Source organism: Perognathus longimembris, chromosome 14 (assembly GCF_023159225.1).
Source record: "Perognathus longimembris pacificus isolate PPM17 chromosome 14, ASM2315922v1, whole genome shotgun sequence".
Classification (NCBI taxonomy): Eukaryota; Metazoa; Chordata; class Mammalia; order Rodentia; family Heteromyidae; genus Perognathus; species Perognathus longimembris.
In genome coordinates this window covers 31696051-31716698 of record NC_063174.1, presented here as the reverse complement: position 1 = coordinate 31716698, position 20648 = coordinate 31696051, and positions in this window count along the sequence as shown.

Genomic DNA, 20648 nt, shown 5'->3' with positions numbered 1-20648 from the left:
GGTATGTGAATGTCTGATAAATATTTATTTGTGGCCTCACGGTAACTCACGATGTACTAAGACATTGCCTTATAAATAGTGAAATATATCATTCATATGTGTATGGGTAGAAAATTTAAAGATCTTCTTGCTTGCCAAGAACCAGTGGCTCATGCCTTAACTACGCAGGAGACTGAAATCTGAAGGATTTCAGTTTGAAGCCAGCCTGGGCTGAAAAGCTCATAAGGTACTCTACCTCCAATTAATAAGCAAAAATAAAAGGTAGGAAAGAGGCATAGTTCAAATGGTAGCAGGCCATCCCAGCAAGCAAAGGGCTCTGAGTTCAAACCCCAATATTAAAACAATTAAAAAAATCTTTTTTGGTTGTTAATAGGATATGTATTGGCAAGAGGCAACCATCACTTCAGTAGACTTCGAGTGCAGTCAAGAGTGGAAGAAATTGTTTTAGCTCCTTTATCAAAGATTAAGTAGGTGTAGTTCTGTGGGTTCAATTATGGGTCTTCAATTCTGTTCCATTGGATAGCCTCTTTAACAAGTGGTGCTGGCAAAACTGGCTCAACACATGCAACAAACTAAAACTTGATCCTTATATATCACCCTGCACCAAAATCAATTCCAAATGGATTAAAGACCTTGAAATCAAAACAGGCACCCTGAAAACACTAAAGGAAGGAGTAGGAGAAACACTTGGGCTCCTTGGCACAGGACAGAAGTTCCTTAACAAAGACCCTGAAAGGCTACAAATCAAAGAAAGGTTGGACAAATGGGACTGCATCAAACTGCAGAGCTTCTGCACTGCAAAGGACATAGCTCGCAAGATAAACAGAAAGCCCACAGACTGGGAGAAGATCTTTACCGGACATTGAACAGACAAAGGCCTCATCTCTAAAATATATGCAGAACTAAAAAAATTACCTTCTTCCAAAACAAAACCGCAAAGAACCAATAGCCCCCTCATCAAGTGGGCTAAAGACTTACAAAGAAACTTCTCTGATGAGGAAATGAGAATGGCCAAGAGACATATGAAAAAATGCTCTACATCACTGGCCATAAAGGAAATGCAAATCAAAACAACATTGAGATTCCATCTCACCCCAGCAAGAATGTCATATATCAAGAAAACTAGGGGCTGGGGATATAGCCTAGTGGCAAGAGTGCCTGCCTCGGATACACGAGGCCCTAGGTTCGATTCCCCAGCACCACATATACAGAAAACGGCCAGAAGCGGCGCTGTGGCTCAAGTGGCAGAGTGCTAGCCTTGAGCGGGAAGAAGCCAGGGACAGTGCTCAGGCCCTGAGTCCAAGGCCCAGGACTGGCCAAAAAAAAAAAAAAAAAAAAAAAAGAAAACTAATAATAACAACTGTTGGAGGGGATGTGGCCAAAAGGGAACCCTACTTCATTGTTGGTGGGAATGTAAACTGGTTCAGCCACTCTGGCAAGCAGTATGGAGATTCCTCAGAAGGCTCAATATAGAACTTCCCTATGACCCAGCAGCCCCACTTTTGGGTATCTATCCAAAAGCCCACAAACAAAATCACAGTAATGCCACCAGCACAACAATGTTCATCGCAGCACAATTTGTCATAGAGAGAATCTGGAACCAACCCAGGTGCCCCTCCATAGACGAATGGATCAGGAAAATGTGGTACATATACACAATGGAATTTTATGCCTCTATCAGAAAGAATGACATTGCCCCATTTGTAAGGAAATGGAAGGACTTGGAAAATGTTATACTAAGTGAAGTGAGCCAGACCCAAAGAAACATGGACTCTATGGCCTCCCTTATTGGGAATAATTAGTACAGGTTTAGGCAAGCCATAGCAGAGCATCACAAGGCCCAATAGCTATACCCTTATGAACACATAAGATGATGCTAAGTTAAATGAACTCCATGTTATGGAAACAATTGTTATATCACAGTTGTAACTACTTTCAACGTCCTATGTGTATGTGTAGTTTCTATTATTGATGATGTTCTTGTATCACCTTCCTGTGGTTGTACCTACACTATCTCTGTAATCTTATCTGAGTATATTGGAAACCGAGTTTACTGGTATTGAAAGTAGGAAATTCAAAGGGAATACCAAATTTGAGAGACACAGGGTAAAAAACGAGAAACAACTACAAAAGCAATACTTGCAAAACTGTTTGGTGTAAGTGAACTGAACACTTCGGGGGGGGGAGGGAAAGTGGGGGAGGGAGGGGGGCATGAGGGACAAGGTAACAAACAGTACAAGAAATGTATCCAATGCCTAACGTATGAAACTGTAACCTCTCTGTACATCGGTTTGATAATAAAAATTTGAAAAAAAAAAGAGTGGAAGAAATTGTCTTGTACACAGTATATTTTAGTTAATTATCTATTTTTTATGAAGTGAATCAGATAAGATGTGTGTGTGGTATGAGATATTAAACTAGGGAATCCGGATGATGACCAAATAGCAGGATTAGAAATGTTATTCCATGCAAAGTGCCATGGCAGGCAGATACTGTGGGCTGGTCCATTCTTAGAGTGGCATTGGACTGACTCGGCTCTTGCCTCTTCTTTCATTTGTAGTTTTCAATAACAACTAGAATGAGCTGGCAGTGCAGTACCCATAGATGAGAAGAATATTCTGGGAACAGCTCAGGCTCTATTTCTGTACATTTTTAAAACCAGGATGATCTTCTGCACTTTAATCCAGGAATGGTTGTTCCCCTGGAGTAGAGAATTCAAGGCAGTCTGCCTCCAAGATTCCTCAGCTAAAGAACAAATAGACAAAACTAGCGTATTGTGGCTTCTGCTGTCCCTCAATGCCTAGAAGTGGAGCATTTATCTTGCTGTATGAGAATTCTATCTCACTTTATTTTGTTCAAATGACAAGACATTTCAAAGCAAAATGCAGTGGCTTGAAGAGTTCTGACACCTATTTCTAATGGTGAGGATGGCAATGAACTTTGCTATCTCCATGCAGTGGTAGTAGCCTCAGGTTTGCTTGCCACTGCACACTGGCCCTGCTGCATGGCATGGAATACTGAAAGTGGAAAATTGAAGACACGGAGTCCTAGAAGACCATAGTCCATTTTGTTTCATAAGGAAGACATAGTTACAGGTAATTGTTATGAGCTAATTGATTGAGATGATGTTCATAAGTATAATGATTTGATCCTGTCATAGTTAACTAGAGCAGTCTTGTTATATGATTATAGCTTAATAAATTATTGATAGCACCCTATTTATGCTCAACAGATTCTGGTTTAAATGATTGCTAAAGATCATTCTAAGTATTACATGTAGGGGGAACTTCCATGGTATGGGAGCAAGTTATGGGTGGAGTATAGGTATCATTTTTTAATTTTTAAGTACCCAAATGTAATTGTTTTGATTTCTTCTTTAGCCTTTGAAGCTGGATTTGCCTCCATTGGAGGCCAGTCTCTAAGACAATAGCTCTGGGAGTCAAGCAAAGCATGGACTGTGAAGAGGGCATCCAGGAAACACAGAGGCTCCACAGCACCTTGCTTTACATCTTAAAGAGAAATTAGGGTTGGGGGTTTGGATGTGGCTCTCAGCAGTAGAGCTGACCTATTATGCATAAAGCTCTGGGTTTGAATCCCAGAACCTCAAAACCAAACAAAAAATATTTCTGTAAGTTCAAATTTGTAAGTAAATCTTCACATTTTCAAATGATGACAACTTAATCCAAATATTGTAAAATACCAGCTATGCAAACTCAATTATATATCTTTTGAGACTCAGTACCTGGCTTCTTCTAGATCCAAATGCAATGCAACAAAACACCATATAATGTATTTGAGGTGTACATTTTCTGTTAATGAATGTTGAGCTGGAATTAGTTTTTAATTATGAAGAGGGGTTATATTATCCACTGAAGCTGCTTCCTTTAGGATTTCAGTGCTTCCTTGTGTGGCTGGGAAGGGGAGGTTTTATTATTTCCTAATATTAATCTTGTTCAGCTAGTACAAGGATATAAGCATAGCATTATTTCTTTTAGACTTCATTTATTTTGCTAATACATTTTTGTATAGTCTGCATGCTCAGAACATTGTCTAGAAGTAAAAAGAAACGATAGAAAGCAACTTTAAGACAGAAAACATAAGATATTTGAGATACACAGGAAAATTAAAGAAGAACTAGAAAAGAAGAAAATAGATCAAGGTGGAGCAACTCTGTTGGGAAAGCAAAGCAATTATTCAAGAGCTGGGAACTGAAGAAGCTGATATTTAAGGTAATGTTATGGTTCCCCAGTGGATCATAGATAAAAGGGAAGATTGCATTCTTTGGGAAAAGTTGCTATATAATAAAGTTCTGATGATGAGTCTATTATCACTCTTATACAATGCACATGAGTTACATTTGAGCTAGTAGTTTCTCTAAAAGACACCTAGAAAAAGATACCATTAAAAAAGTTTCCAATTCTACAGCTTTCCTGATATGCTAGCTTAACAGAGTCAAGTTGCTACTATTTATGACAGATTTGGACATTCTGAGCCAATGTGGGACAAGTGAGAAACTTAGTGTCAAATAGAGAGAAAACATGATGGGGTGAAGAATTCAAAGCATTTGGAACATGCTGGGCTATGATAAGAAGAAAAGAGGCAGATGTCAAGGACATTGAGGTAGGAAAAGGACATGAAGCAATAGTGACTAAGACAAAGGAAAAGAAAAAAAAAAACACATGATGGATAACTGGCCAGAATAGAGAATGGGGGGAGGGGTGGCTGGGATCAATGAGAAGCATAGGGGCATAGTAAGGGGCATCCAACTCCTACATTTAGAAAATACTAAAGTGAACAGTCAAAAATCAATGAACCAATTATGATGTTGCCTAGGAGATTTTTTTTTTTTTTTGCCAAACAATGAAGAAAATCTTGGGAAATAACAATAGCATAATTCTTCCTAAGTTCATTGCAGAGCTAATGTCACAAGGAAACCAGTTATCCTGAAATTCAAAATGGAGTGAACTCTTCTGAGGATAAAACCAGAGCCATAAATTGTCTCACTAGTGACAGAGTGCAATAGGAAGAGACACTTGACCAAAGGCAAGTTGGCTGTTGTATGTAAAACTCATTGACAAAAATAAATCCTACCAATCTATCTAACTAGTAATGTCTCTCTCAGAAACATAGATTGAATAGAAATAGTTCTCAGAGAAATGATTGTGAGCAGATTCATACAACAAGCAATCTTCAAGCTTCTCAGACAGAGAGAAGATAGCAGTCATAAACTTCAAGCTATACAAAGAGACGGAAGCCCAGCAAGGATACTATATATATATATATATATATATATATATATATATACACATATATATTTTACATATACGATATATGCATATATAAAATATATTTTATATATTATATTAAATATAATATATAGTAAATATACTATGTTAAATATATTATGTTAAATATAATATATTCTAAATACTATATATTATATTAAATATAATTAATATATTATATATAATATATTAAAATATATTACATATATTTTATATATACATATCTTTATATATACATGTATATATAAAGAAATATTATATATATTATATATACTATATATATTAAGCACTCAAAATGACAATTACCTAAAACAATAATGATAACATTGCAATATAGAGTTTAAAACAAATATAAGGGTGGAATATGGAAAAATGAGCTAAATGATAGAGGGAAGAATTAGAATATATTACTATGCATGCATATCATATAGTAATTTCCTCCCTCCCTCCCTCCTTCCCTTCCTAACTTCCTTCCTCTTACCTGCATCCCTCCCTCCCTCCTTCCCTTCCTCCCTCCCACTCTCTTTTTCTCTCTCTCTCTCTTTCTCTCTCTCTCTTTCTCTCTCTCTCTTTCCTTCTTTATTTCTGTTTTGTTTTGCTGGTCCTGGGGCTTAAACTCTGGGCTTGGACACTGTCCTTGATCTGCTTTGGCTCAAGGCTAGTGCTCTGCTGCTTAAGCTACAGCACCACTTCCAGCTTTTTGTGAGTATTTTATTGGAGGTAAGAGTCTCACAGACTTTTTTGCCCAGGCTGGCTTCAAAACAAGATTCTCAGGGGCATGGCTTGTTTTTGTTTTTTATTTTGTTTTTGTGTAAATGTTAGGGATTAATTTCTCAGTTTCTTTTTTTTCATGGCTGGTACTCTACCACTTGAGCCACACCTCCAGACTAATTAATTCTTTTTTTCTTCGAAAGTAGTCAATTTTGAGGCAGATTGCAATAAAGTATACTGAACCTTAGGTAAAATATTAGAAATAAATTCAAAAAAGATGTAACTGGTAGTTAAATAGAATAAATATTAACATGATTCTGAATGACAGAAATTCTAAAGTATTGACCAAATACTACACTATAAATATATATTTGATAAATATTTTAGATTCCATATAAAAGTAAATTATAATATGTAGAGTGAAGCATCATTGTGAATTTATGATTTATAAAATGATTCAGAATGTAAGAAGGATTACTGTAAAAAGTAGATTTTTCCGTACCCTGTGAACAGTCTAAAATCATCCCAATTTTCTCATGTGTCTATTTCCTTATAGACTAATAAATCAGGTAGTAAAACAAGTTCACTAACCTGAGATATTCCACAATTAATAAGTTACTGAACGTTTAGGAATCTCTCTGATCAAGTGGTGTCGGGGTCCTTCGCCCCCAGCACTCTCTTAGTCAGCGGGAGAGGTGGGGAGGGCACCCCAGTGGGCAAGCCAAGGAAAGGTGAAGAGTAGGCGAACCCCCCCGAACCCAGCCCCCCTTTGGGGAGGACAATCAAAGGGCCTGGGAGAAAGTTGATGCAGTCTCAAGTTTATTCAGGGAGGAATCACACTTTTAAGGGCCAGAGAGCGGCAGGAAGAGGAGGGGTGTAGCCACCTAGCTAGGAGCTATGAGAGGCGGCCTGAGCTGTCCATCAAGGGTGGAGGGCCGAGGGACCTCCCTAAGGGGTGGCCTAAATCTAGGTCACAGCCCACAGGACCGCCCCTGGGCTCACCACCAGCTGACATCTTGGCTACACGTGGTCCCAAGGCTGGGAGGTGGGGCAAGTTAGAACCGCCTTTCTGGTTCCTGATGTGGAAGGCAGGCGGGGCTAACAGCCACCGGCTCCAGGGCTGGGAAAACAGGTCTTAATGATGCAAGGCATCCGGGCAGGCGTGCCCCACAAAGTGGTGACCTGAGAGGAAATAAAACTTCAAGGCCTTCTGCATTGGGATTTTAGTCTAAATTCTCTTTTCTCATCTTTATTAAAACCACTTTTCCTTGATGATAGCCAATCTGAAGACCAAGAGAGACTTTCCAGCTCCTTTATTAATGAAAAGCTGCACACAACAGTAAAGAGGGCATGGATAATGATGCCTAGAAAGACTTCATGCAAAAATGACATTTCCACCTGCTACAAAGTATGCCTAGAGGTTGGATCCAGACCCAGAGGAATGGAAGAAACTTGAGAAAGTACTGGAATAGGTATGCAACAGAGGCAGTCTCCAGTGAGTCTTAAACTGACACAGAAACCATGGAATAATACTGAAGGAAGCCTAATGAGGAAATTATCAACCTTCCGGTGGTCGGTTATTTAAAAGATTTATCTATCTATTTAAAAAAAAAATAAAACAAGTCCTCTTACATTGGCTCTCTAATGGAGCTGTGGCACCAGGGACTTGTGTTTTTAAGTCTGCAGAGGCTGTTGCCATGGTTTTGGTGATATGGCTGTTGTAAACCCACGAAGCTGCATCAGAACACAGTTATGCAATTCAGCTGCAGTACATCACGAGGTGTGTATGTGGGTGGGTGGGTGTTTCCCCCTATTTTTCTTTTACTTTCAGCACCTGAAGAATCCATAAGCCACAAATCAATAAAATTACAATAAATAAAATAACTTTCATTATTTTTATAATCCTGTTGATAATTCTTGACATACTTTAGGAGACAAATACAGAATTTTGTATTTCACAAAGTTGTGAGTTTTCATATGCTTTAACTCTTCCTTGACTCCATTTTTCAGCCTTTGTATACATAAATCGGGGTACACCTGCCTTGACAGTAAGAATCTGATGAGGTATAATTCTCTGGATCTGATGAGGTATAATTCTTTACTGAAATATTGAGACAAATTCTGGTATCTTTTGTCATTCCTAAAAGAACTAGAGGTATAGTAAATGAGAAGCTCAGTAATCATTAAGGCTTAACACTGTGATAGTGAAACAATTCGGAGCAAGAGGTAGTTTCTGTTCAACCTCTGATTGTTTAAACAAGGATAGTGTTTGTGTTGTCTGTCATTCTTAATTTATTTGCCACAAAAGAGAGCCTTACAGGGATAAAATTAATGCACACACAACACTCAGACATGCTAGTAGTATTAGTCATGACTTACTATTGTGACTTTTATCTATAGTTTAAGGAACTGCTTCTTATCTAACCCAGATCATTTAAAAATGAATATTATGGCTTCTTTTCAGAATGTTCATATATTTATCTTCATTTTACTCATGCTGGCATTTCAGCACCAGTGTTATTTCTTTGCAGCTGAATAATAGTATTAATCCTTCAATTATCTTTGTGTATCTTAAGTAAATGGGCTGACTGCTATGAAAATTATGTATTGTTGAGTGCTCAAGAGTATGCACATCCCTGTGTGAATAAACTATGTTCCAAAAAGATTTTGTGACTTGGAGAGAAGAAAGTAATTCCTTGGGACAAAGTTGAATATAATGCAATGTTGAAAACACCAGGTACTGAAATATATTCATTCTTGTATTTGGTTGGGTTCACTGTGTTTAAATAGTACCTGGACTATTGAGAAATAAAGGGAGTGACTTAAGGGTGCATGAATATGTGATACCAGCATGCTAGTAATAATTGGATGCTATTCAAAGGCCTGTGTGTGAAAGTATAGATGCCTACTGGGAGACTCTTAGGTCATTGGGGGCTTTCCGTTGATGGGACTGTGGGACTTTGGCTCTCTCCTGTCTCACATTCTGCTTCCTGCTTCATGAAGTGAGTAGTTTGTTCTGTGAGGAGTGATGCCCTCCTAAAATCAACCACCGCTATTTACAATTAATTGTGTCAGGCATTTTTGTATGCTAATCGAAAAAGTGGCTAATATAAAGCCATGTCTTCTTTCTCAGTGTTCATCAATCATACATCCACTTCTGGAGACTTTTGCTTGATCCATAAACTTCCAAAGGGTGCCAAAGCAAACTATACTTTTTAAAAAAAATTATCTGTAAGCAGTATGTACACAGGAATTGCTACTTAACAAAGCATCTTATGAATATATCTTGATCAATGTCTCTTCTTTCAACATTCAACCAAGCTAAGCTCTTTATTTTTCTTTAATGTTGACTAAAATGTGTAGTTCAATGCTTAAATGTTCTATTTCTTGATTATCTGTCTTATGGAGCCAATAGGTATCATCTCTGCCTACAAAGCTCTAACCGAACCTTAGGGTATTTTCCTAACCAGGTGCTCATTGTGTCATTTGATAGATAATCAATCCTCCTTAAACATGAATTGAGTTCGTATAGTGTCTATTGTATGTGTGGATACCACAGAGAATAATGAAGTCAGTGAGCCAGAGAGGCAAGTGAAGAGGAAACTTATGCTGATGTGGCTCTCTTACAGGAACTCTGGTCTAGTTTTCCTCCATCTGGCCCTGTGGCTCTCCATCCTCTTGTAACTCTCAGTATAGTGGCAGGAGCCATTAAATACTCAACCTCTATCACTTTTCTATGAAAAGTATTGCTAAATACAGTACTTATAAAAACAGAAATGTTGCTGGATAGTGGTCCATGCCTATAATTCTATCTTCTCAGGGAGTTGAGATCTAGGGAGTTGCAGTTTGAAGTTCACCATGGAAAGAAAAAGTCCAACGGATTCTTTCCATCCCCAAAACGATGAATGAAAAGCCCACTGGAGCTCAAGTGGTAGAGTACTAAGTAAGCTGAACAGATTGAGAGCAAGCATAAGGTGTGGAGTTCAAACTTGGGTGTTGGAAGGAAGGTGGGAAGGAAACAGGAAGGAAGGAGACATAGGAAATAAGAAACAGAGAATTTGCAATTGGTTTATCATCCTGTCATAATTTCAGAATATTTAATAATAATGTGCTTCTTACACACAAAACCACTATAATTTGAATTCTGACTTGCACTGAATCTTTATTATTAGAATCATTAATAAATAACACTCGCTGTGACCTTTGATCTTGACATAAATAATTCTTGAGATATTATTGCCCTTTCGAGCATAAAACTTTTGCAATCACAAAGCACGTAAGCAAGTGAGTGTGTCTTCTCTAATTCCTCACAAGGAATAACTTCTCTGTTCTATAGAATGCTAAGTTAGTGAACATTTATCCAGGGTTTGTTGTTGTTGTCTGAGTTTTAGTTTCAATTGCTGTTTTTCTTCCAAACATCTCTTATAACCCTTGGGTAACCTTTGTAAGTCCTCCACTCCCTGTCCTGTTCTTTGGATGGAGTTGTAAATCAGTGCACACAGACTCTGCACCTCCACAATGTAGCTAAGCCTCTAGCCTCAATAGGGATTAGCCAACAAATCAGGGCAATGTGGGCAATATGTCCACAGAGGGCCTTCCTTCCCCATTTGTGAGTTTCCCCCGATATTGGTTTGCAAATAGGAGGGACATCTTTTGTTTCCAATGTAGTTGATCGACTGTTTTGGATGTTGTGATGGTATGGACCTAGGACAGCCATGCCCACCACCAATGCAGAATGAGAGAGACAGAAGTGATAGAAAGAAGAGAGCCAGATGATATTGCTTGAACCCTTGGAGCTCACACTGCTCTACTCATCTCTGGTACTGTGGCAGAAGTTAAAACATTTTCTTTTCTTCTTTGGCTAGTTTGAGTTGAGTTTGTTCCAAGAAAAATAATCAAAATATTTAACCACCAGAACAGCAGAGGCATCACACAATCAGAAACCAAGTCACTCAGAAGAGAAACAAATGGTTTAAAAAATCCAGTACTGCTGCAAATTGTGAAACAATTGAAACCTAGTTCTAAGTTCTGACACTTATCAAGCAAAAAGGTTCTATCTTATTTAAGTAAGGGTCAGGAAGAAGGAGGTGAATGGGGTTTAGCATTTATAGTGCTTTTACCTCCCAGTAGCAATGTTAATCTATAGGCATAATATCCTCACATAAACTGCATTGTTCAGATAAGAAAGAGGCTTGTCAGGTGCTGGTGGCTCAGACCTGTAATCCTAGCTACTCAGGAGGCTGGGACCAGAGGTTACTGATTCAAAACAAGCCTGGAATCTCTGGAGAGATTCTTATCTCTAATTAGCTACTAGAAAACCAGAAGTGGAGCTGTGGCTCAAAGTGGTAGAGCATTAGCCATGAGCAATACAGCTTAGGGACAGTGCCAAGGCCCTGAGTTCAAGCCCCATGACCAAACAAAAAATTAAAATAAAATACAAAATAAATAAAGACAGAGGCTTAAGGAGATTTGGTAATTTTCTTAATAGATGGGAATTGGTGGATGCAAGATTCTTTCTAGAGTCTGTCTAGATTCAAAGCCAAACTAAAGACACAGATATGTAGGTGGCAGTTTGTTAAATCTGACTCTTTTTATTTTCATATCTGACATTTTTATTAAAATTCTTTCTTGGCTGATGACATTTGACATTCCTTTTTTGTTTCTATATTGCATTTGTCCTTATTACCCAAAAAACATGATTTATCTCAGCATCTTCAGATTATTCCTTTTCTCTATTTGCCCCCAAATCTTAAATTGTCTATGAAAGACTTTATTCTCAGAATTTAATGACCAGGTCATTTTCAGTGTTTTAACTCCTTACTTTAATCCCCTAGAAGGCCAACTTTGATAGTACTAAAAGGCTGGCCTCTTTATTTTGATTTCAATTCATATCGAATGGTTAATTTTCAATTCTGGTTTAAGCAAATGAAAGATATCTCCACCAGACTTATCAAACTTATCTATATTTTATATGTCTTAATAATGGAGGAACAAACTCTTATTCCCACACATATCCCAGGAAGCCTAGGCTAGGTTTGTAGTTTCCTGACCATTTTTTTCTTACAAAGAATTATCTATTGTCATATATAAAAATTTCAAACTGTTTATCTGCCATGTTAGCAATAGCTCTCCTAGTTTCTCTTGTTTAAAATCCTAAATAGAGAAAATGTTTGTTCATGGTCCCTCTTTGGGGATAATTATTTTAAATTTATATTTAACAACATCTGGTCATATTCAGTGTTTATCATTGAATAATATTACAGTGCTTGACTATGTGAGGGAGAAGTATGGGAAAACCATTGCTCTACTTTATAGGAATTCCAACATTGTTGACTATTTAATATATATTACTATTTGCCTTCTAAAAGAGGAAAGTTCTAACAGAGGAAAGTGCTCTGTATTTACTTTAATGTGACTTATTTGTCACATATATACATATATACACATGCATATATATATATATATATATATATATATATATGCATACATATGTGATGCCTTGGCCTTTAATTCTGTTGAACATTGCTTTTACTACTTACAAAATAGGCGTCATGACATTCAGAAGATAAAATAACATTCTTGATAAAGAAAGGGAAGCCCTTTCAAATCTCTTCATTGATGTCCTTGAACTTAAATTGTTTCATAAATAGGTGTAATAGCAGACACCTGTAATCTGAGCATGTAGGCAGCTGAGACAGAAGGATCCTCAATTTAAGGACAGGCTGGACCCTGTAGTAAGTCACTCATATTGGCTTTGTCAGTAATAACTGTGGCATCAGGGAAATGCCCCAGTCTCAGCTCAATCATTTTGTGCCTGACTTTTGAGGAAATAAAAGACAGTCTAAGTATGCATCAGCATGCATAGCCTGAGCTAGTTTGGCTTCATTGTGCCAGCAGGAGATGAGGGGAGATTTGAGCAATTTAGATGGTTAGAATTCCTCGAGTATCTACTTCCTGGGTTCCTTTGGCAGCAAAAGGGAGAGTAAGAGCCAGGGTTAGAACAGTATTCTAGGCATGACCAAACTTGTTATTCGTGCCAAATCATAAAGATTGATTCATTCTTTATTGCTTAATCAGAGTAGTAATTAGGAAAAGTTAGAATTTTATCAGAAGATGTATTAAGTAGTGCAACAAGATAGCCTTTCTGTATTCATGAGACACTTTGCACCTCCTACATTGTATTTAAAATTAACTGAAGTCATTGGCTACATAATAATCTATCTGTAAATATCACAGAGCCTATAATGTGTTCTTGGTATAAAATAACCCAGGGAAAGTTCCGGATTTTCCTAAAATCAAGTGTTCATTGTGTCATGTGAAAGAGCATGAGTCCTCTTCAAACAAGGGTGGAATTCATAAAGTATCTATGGTATGTGAGGATACCAAAGAGAATAAAGAAGCCAGTGAGCCAGAGAGAAAAGAGAACAGGAAATTCATGATGATGTGAATCTCCTACAGAAACCCTCAAAATGATGTTGGGCACCGGTGGCTCTTGCCTATAATCCTAACTACTCAGGAGGCTGAGATCTGAGGATCATGGATCAAATCCAGCCTCAGCAAACAAAACCGAGACATTCTTCTATCAACCAGCAAAAGGCCATAGTGGAGGTGTGGCTCAAGGGGTAGACTGCTAATCTTAGATGAAAAAGCTAAATGAGAAATACAATAAAGCTCATTTAAAGGCTAAGAATTTACACATTTTTGCTTTCCAAAAATAGAGATGGTCATACTAAAATAATGATAGTCCCTATTAATTGTCATCATTGTGAAGCAGCTAAGTTTGTGGATTTAAAAGCTGTATGCTAAGATTAAAATTCCAGGGGAGAACTATGAAAGAGGCAATACTGACCAAGATTCATTGTACTTGTAAACTGACATGTTGAATTGTAACCCTTGCATACAACTACTTAAAGATAATAAAAATATAACTAGGAATCAATAAATAACAACATAAAAACAAATATTAAAGAAAATAAAAGAATTAAAATTCTGGTCCTACCATGGAGATCAGGTACTTAACCTCTCTGTCCCTATGTTGCTTTATTTATAAGAACATGAAAAGACCTAAGTGACTCCCTCTTAAAAATCTAAGCTTGCTCTCCCCTAAATCAGGAGGTTACACAGAAAGCCTGCACAGAGCATCACCAGCAGAGGACCAAGCTAGCTCTCAATAAACTCCTCTTTGCTGTTTACATCGGTCTTGGTCTCTGGTGGTCTTTTCGGGTGTCCTGAACTCGAGCAAAACAAACAACAGTTCTCATTTTCTAGGCTCATTCTGAGGATTAATTGAATTAAAACATGTAAAGTACATAGAACATTATCTTGTCCAGGTTAAATATACCGATCATGTGTGGGGTCTTATTGTCAATTAAACATTTATTTTGTATCTACTATGGTTTAAAATAATTTAATTTGTCAGGATTCACAAAGATTCTGCTGAGGATTAATGGAGAAAAGAACAATATAGAGGCAAAGCAACTTTCCATCAATGTTTAAGTGCCCAAGTAAAGATTCGATATCTAAAGCAGACAGTTCATTTTCATTGTCAATGCTCTTAACCACTATTCCACATAACCCCACCTTTCTAAATGGCTTCACTTGCCGTGCCAAAGGCTATTCTTTCTTGAGGATTCGGTGGGTGGGAAAATATGTAACAATTAGCCCTTACAGATGTACATATCAATAGTAATGAAATAATTGAAATAACTAGTCGCATAGCAATGTTTTCTTTTTGTTCCATGCATATACATTTTGCAAACTAGCTTCTTTTATAATTAGTATATATTAATTGTACAAGAGAACTTCAGTGTGACATTTTTATATGTGTAAATGTTCAAATTTTGTTTCTTTTCTTTCTTTTTTTCTTTTTGTCAGTTATGGAGGTTTGAACTCTGGGCCTAGGTGCTGTACCTGAACCCTTCAGCTTAAGGCTAGCACTCTACCACTTGAACCACTGCACGACTTTTGGTTTTCTGGTGGTTAATTGGAGATAAGAGTCTTATGGACTTCCCTGCCTGGGATGGCTTTGAACTGCAATCCTCAGATTGCAGCCCCATGAGTAGCTAGGATTATAGGCATGAACCAATGGTGCCCAACAAAAGTCAAATGAAAATCTTTTGCCCCCCTGTATTATTTCTTCTTATTGATCCTCCCTTAAATCTTTCTAAGAAGTTTCATTATTTTATGGTCATACAAATGTGTGAAGTACTTCAATCTTTTAGTGTTTAATTTTTGGAAGTCTTTATATTCTGGATATTAGTCCATCACCTGATAAATATGTGGAAAAGATTTTCTCTTATTCTGTAGGTCCCATTCTACTGATTCTGGTCATTATCTCCTTTGCGGTGCATAAGCTTTTTGTTTCACTATATTCCCATTTATCAATTCTTGCTCTTCTTCCTTTAGCAAATGTAGTCCCATTTAGAAAGGTGGTATCTATATGTATGTTCAAAGTCCTAACTATGTCTCAAAGTATCAGACTTAATATCTTTCATTGTGTATGTGTGTGTGTGTGTGTGTGCGCGCGCACGCGCGTGCGCACGCATGTGGATCCTGGGCCTTCAACTCAAGCCATGGAACCATCGCTGAGCTCTTTTACTCAAAGATAATGCCCTATCACTTGAGACACAGCTCTACTTCCAGTTTTTTGATGGTTAATTAGAGATAAGAGCCTCATGGATTTTCTTATCTGGGCTGGCTTTGAACCTCAGTTTCTTGAGTAGTGAGAATTTCTGGTATGAGCCACCTATGCCCAGTTCTTGGATCTATTTCTAATTAATTTTTGTTCAGGGTAGGAGATAAGGATCCAGCTTCACTGGATATTCTTTTCCTACCTTCAGCACTATTTGTTGGAAAAGCTGCCTTTTCTTTAGCATATATTTTTAATACCTATATTGTATGACTTAGCTTTTGGATCTTCAGTTCTACTTCCTGGGCTTATGTGTCTGTTTTGTGACAAAACCATATGCCGGGCTAGATTTACCTCCCCTGGTGCGGGATACTAAGCTTACTCCCTTCTCATTGCTCCCCTTTTCACCCTCTCCCCTGGGCACACGACCAGCAGGCAACCAAGGTGGAGCAAAGGGACACAGGCTAGCCTAAGGTGCACGTGGGCAAACAAGATCCCCTTTTCCTCCCTCCTTACCCACCAAGGAAGCCGGGTGCAGACGGATCTCGGAGACACTTCGGAGAGCAATCCAATTTAATCGGGAGGGGCTCATAGTAATATAGTAGTGATGACAAGGATTGAGCATGAGCTGGCGATAGGCTGGCGAGCTTGTACATCCAAGAGCAGCTCCCAAGGACCTCCCTCATGGGCAATTGTCACTTCCCATAGTACCGCCCTCTGGGCAAAGCCCGCAAAAGTAGAGCACACGTGCTCGCTGGCGCAAGGTGGGGGATCGTCTCAAAACTATCCCTTCTGGTTCTGGATCCAGAAGGAGATAGGTGTGGCTCACTTCCACACTGCCCCAGGGCTGAGAAAAGGGCGGCATCTCGGGAGGGCTCTCCTCACCCTTCCCCCCTTAAGGCCAAGATGAATCCCCAACATCTGCCCCTTTTAAATTTTTTTCTTTTTGAACAGCAGGAGGCGCCTTACTTGAGGGCGCGCCATGTCTTAGGTTGCCCCCCCCCCATGGGGGAATCTTACCCATCTTCGGCAAACGCACTAGCACTTCAGGCCAAACTGCCTGCCCGGCCGACCAGCCTGATGAGGGGACTTGGGGAAAGTGGAATTGGCACTTGAAAGAAAGCCCTGTTAATTTTTTCTCATGCCAGCAGACCTCAGTGAGCAGCGGGTCCTAACTGGCATGTGACCAACCTCATGGGGTTCCTAAATGGCTAAAGGCCAAAGGCCACTTGTCTGGACAGCTCTGGCTTTTCGCTCACAATATAAGAGACCAATTTGTCTAGTACAGAGCAATGCAAACATAATGCAAATGGAAGCATCAAGCAGACATGAGCATAAGCAATCATAACACAAGGCAAATGCAACATGAGCAACTGTAACACATGAGCAATTATAACACAGGCACAATGCAATGGAGGGTCTCTTATCTGGCTCAGTCCATAGGAGATAGAGGAGTCCCGGTCCATTTTGGTGTCACTCAAGGTAGTGCAGATGGCTCTCCCTTCCCTCGATGGTGAGGTAGAGGCAGATTCAGGTCCTGGCGATTTGTCAGCCAGGGTGCTGGTAACAATTGAGGTTAGTAGACACTTTATAGAAAACATTGCAGCAAGGTACCAATCCCTTGCTTATTGTAAACATTATCATAAAACATTAAGGTGTCCAAATCCTTTATCTCCTATTTCCCTCCAATGGGGGCCCCTAAGGTAAGCAGCAAAGGGAAGGCAAACAAAGGAACAACAGTTTGCAAAATTTCCCTTTAGTTCTTGTGCAACACTGGGGGCCAAACTGCCACAGCAAACTTTACGCAAAAAGGTGCCAGGCAAGGTCTGGGGAAGAAACAGGGCCGACACTGGGTCCATCGCTGGTATAGGTAGGCTTTCCCATTTCTCCATGGAAAAATCCACCACGGTCTTTGTTTTCCTGAAGAGAAAGCAAGGAGAGACATCCCTCAAGGGCAGGTGCCCTTGGGTGGTCATTCAGATGAACAATATTTTAAGTCTCTAACTAGTATCCAGATTGGATTCGGTTCCCCAGTTGGGAAAACGCATGAGAAGCCCCTTCCTGCACTGACAAGTGGGTCCGGGCCTTGCCATGCTCCTGTAAGGGGGTCCTTCCAATTGACTTCCACCTTTAAGTAGGGTGTTTGGCTTGACCAATGTCTCTGGAAAGCCGACAGAGGTTGGTCCTTAGAGAAATTTAAAATATTCAGTGTAAACATCGCTGAACTCAGCTGGTCATGGGGGATTCCCCCCCTTTTTGTTTTAATAATTGATCCTTCAGGGTCTTATTATGCCTCTCAATTATGGCCTGACCCTTTGGGTTGTATGGTATTCCAGTGGTATGTTTAATATTCCACTTTTGGAAAAAGGCCTGTAAAGGATTGCTGATGAAACAAGGTCCATTATCTGTCTTTACCTGTAATGGGAGCCCTAGGATAGCAAAACATTGTAGAAAGTGGCTCTCAGCATGCCGTGCTCTTTCCCCTGAATGGGCCGTGGCCCAGCAGGCATGAGAATGGGTATCTATGGACATACATATATATTTCAACCTTCCAAAAGGAGCGTAGTGGGTTACATCAGTTTGCCAGATAACATTAGGCTTTAGGCCTCTGGGGTTGACCCCATGAGATTGCAGAGGAGGGACTTGCAGAAAGGGCATACATGATTTGCAAGTCCTAATAATCTTTTTATTAAGTCTTATAGGAATTGAAGGAAATCTCTGATGCAACCCTCTCCAGTTTAAGTGTGTACTCTCATGGAGTCCTTGGGGCCATTTGAAGGTTTTTGAGGTTGTACAATAACCATAGCTACAATGGTCCCATTAGTGGCCAGCTGGTCGGCCATATGATTACCTTGTGTCAGGTCCCCAGGCAGTCGTTGGTGTCTGCGAAGGTGCTTTAAGAATATAGTCTCAGGGCTGGGGATATAGCCTAGTGGCAAGAGTGCCTGCCTCGGATACACGAGGCCCTAGGTTCGATTCCCCAGCACCACATATACAGAAAACGGCCAGAAGCGGCGCTGTGGCTCAAGTGGCAGAGTGCTAGCCTTGAGCGGGAAGAAGCCAGGGACAGTGCTCAGGCCCTGAGTCCAAGGCCCACGACTGGCCAAAAAAAACAAAACAAAACAAAAAAAAACAAAACAAAACAAAAGAATATAGTCTCAGCCCGCTCTTTTAACAGAGACCTGACTTGGATCATCAGAGGGGTGATTGGGTTTTCATCTAATTTAATATATGAGGACACCAGGTTTGGTAGCAAATTAACCACATACAAACTGTCAGAAAACAGGTTCATCGGCTGTTTGACATGGGTCAGTGCCAGGGCGACTGCGTACAGTTCCTTATACTGTGCAGATCCAGTAACTGCCTCAAAGTAATGGGTGTTTCCTTTCCCATTGGCAGGAGGGGAGGCAGAGCGTACCACCACGGCAGACCCTGCTCTTCCCCCATCTGTAAACACATTGGCAGCCTTGACAAGAGGCCTGGTAGAGAAAAGTACAGGAGGGGTCCATTGTAGCCTGGAAAATGAGGTCGCCCACCTCGAGGTGCCATAATGGCAATCTACCTTTCCCATAAAATCCTCCAGGGCACTAGACACCCATTCATTATTCCTTCTGACTCATTCAAAATCTGACAACCAGTAGGGAATGGTTAGCACATCGGGTTCTCACCCATAATGTCTCAGGGAAGTATCCCTGCCCTTGATTATCAAGTCAGCTAGCTGGTCTAGCTGAGAATAAACCCTGGGTGCTCCTCCCACTGATGTGTGCACCCATGAAGAGGCTCGCCTGACTGGGTAATAGCAGCTGAGAAAGCTCAGACCCGGGGAGGATCGAATGGCAAAGTGGGCATTCAGGGTTGTAGCAGGCCAACCATGCCATATTTAGGGCCATTTGGATTTTCTGGAAGGCTGTTTGAAGTGATGGAGTTATTGTAATAACATCAGTGGGTGCTTTGCCCTTCAAGGAGTCAGGGAGCGGAAGCAGCTCCTCTGTAGGCAGGTGAAGCCAAGGTCTTAACCAGTTAATCTCTCCCAACAGTCTTTGCATCTCCACCAGAGTATAAGATGACTGGAAGGATAACTGGGGCTTAAGGGGGCACACAGAGTCTACTTTAAGTTCTGCCCCCAAGATCTTAAAGTGGTATACTTTCTGAACCTTGTCACTGGCTATAAGCAGTCCTCCTCTTTGTAGGAGTGTTTGTAGCTTGCTATAGGCAGTGTCTAGCACTTGGACATCTGCTGCTCCAATAATGATGTCGTCCATACAGACATAAAAAATAATATCTGACTGGCTCCTAAGAGGTTGAAGAACTTGTGACACATAATGTTGGCAGAAGGCAGGACTATTAACCATGCCCTGAGGTAAGACTACCCACTCATACCTCTGGTCTGGCCCCTGGTAGTTAACCGAGGGCACAGACAAAGCAAACTTTTCACAGTCCTGGTGGTCAAGGGGAATGGAAAAGAAACAGTCCTTGATGTCAATTATAATGAAATTCTGATCCCAAGGAATGGAGGGGATCCATGGCAGCCCCCGTAAAGGGATGCCGGTGGGGATTATCCGCTCATTAATTTTTCTTAGGTCCTGTACCATTCTCCATTTACCTGAGGCCTTTTGTACAACAAATACAGGGCTGTTCCAAGGGCTCAGTGAAGGTCTAATATGCCCTAGGGACAGTTGTTCTGATATTATTTCCTTTTATCCTTCTAGCTTGTTTGAGGGAAGTGGCCACTGTTCCACCCACACTGGGGGACCCAGAAGCCATCGAATGGCAGGGACAGTAGGAACAGTGGCCCTTAGAATTGGGGGTGAGGCCCTGTAGAAGAAACTGGAGCCTTCTGCCATGAGGCCTTGGAGGGAGGCGCTCTCTGGCAGCCACTAGGGCCACCTGACAGGCCCTGGCCTGTGATGATTGAGGCCTCCACTTTTCCCAAGATATCCTGTCCTAGCAGGTTATCTGGTAAGCCTGTCATTTATCAGGGGATGCACTATTCCCTTGCCACCATTCATGTCATCCTAGGGAAG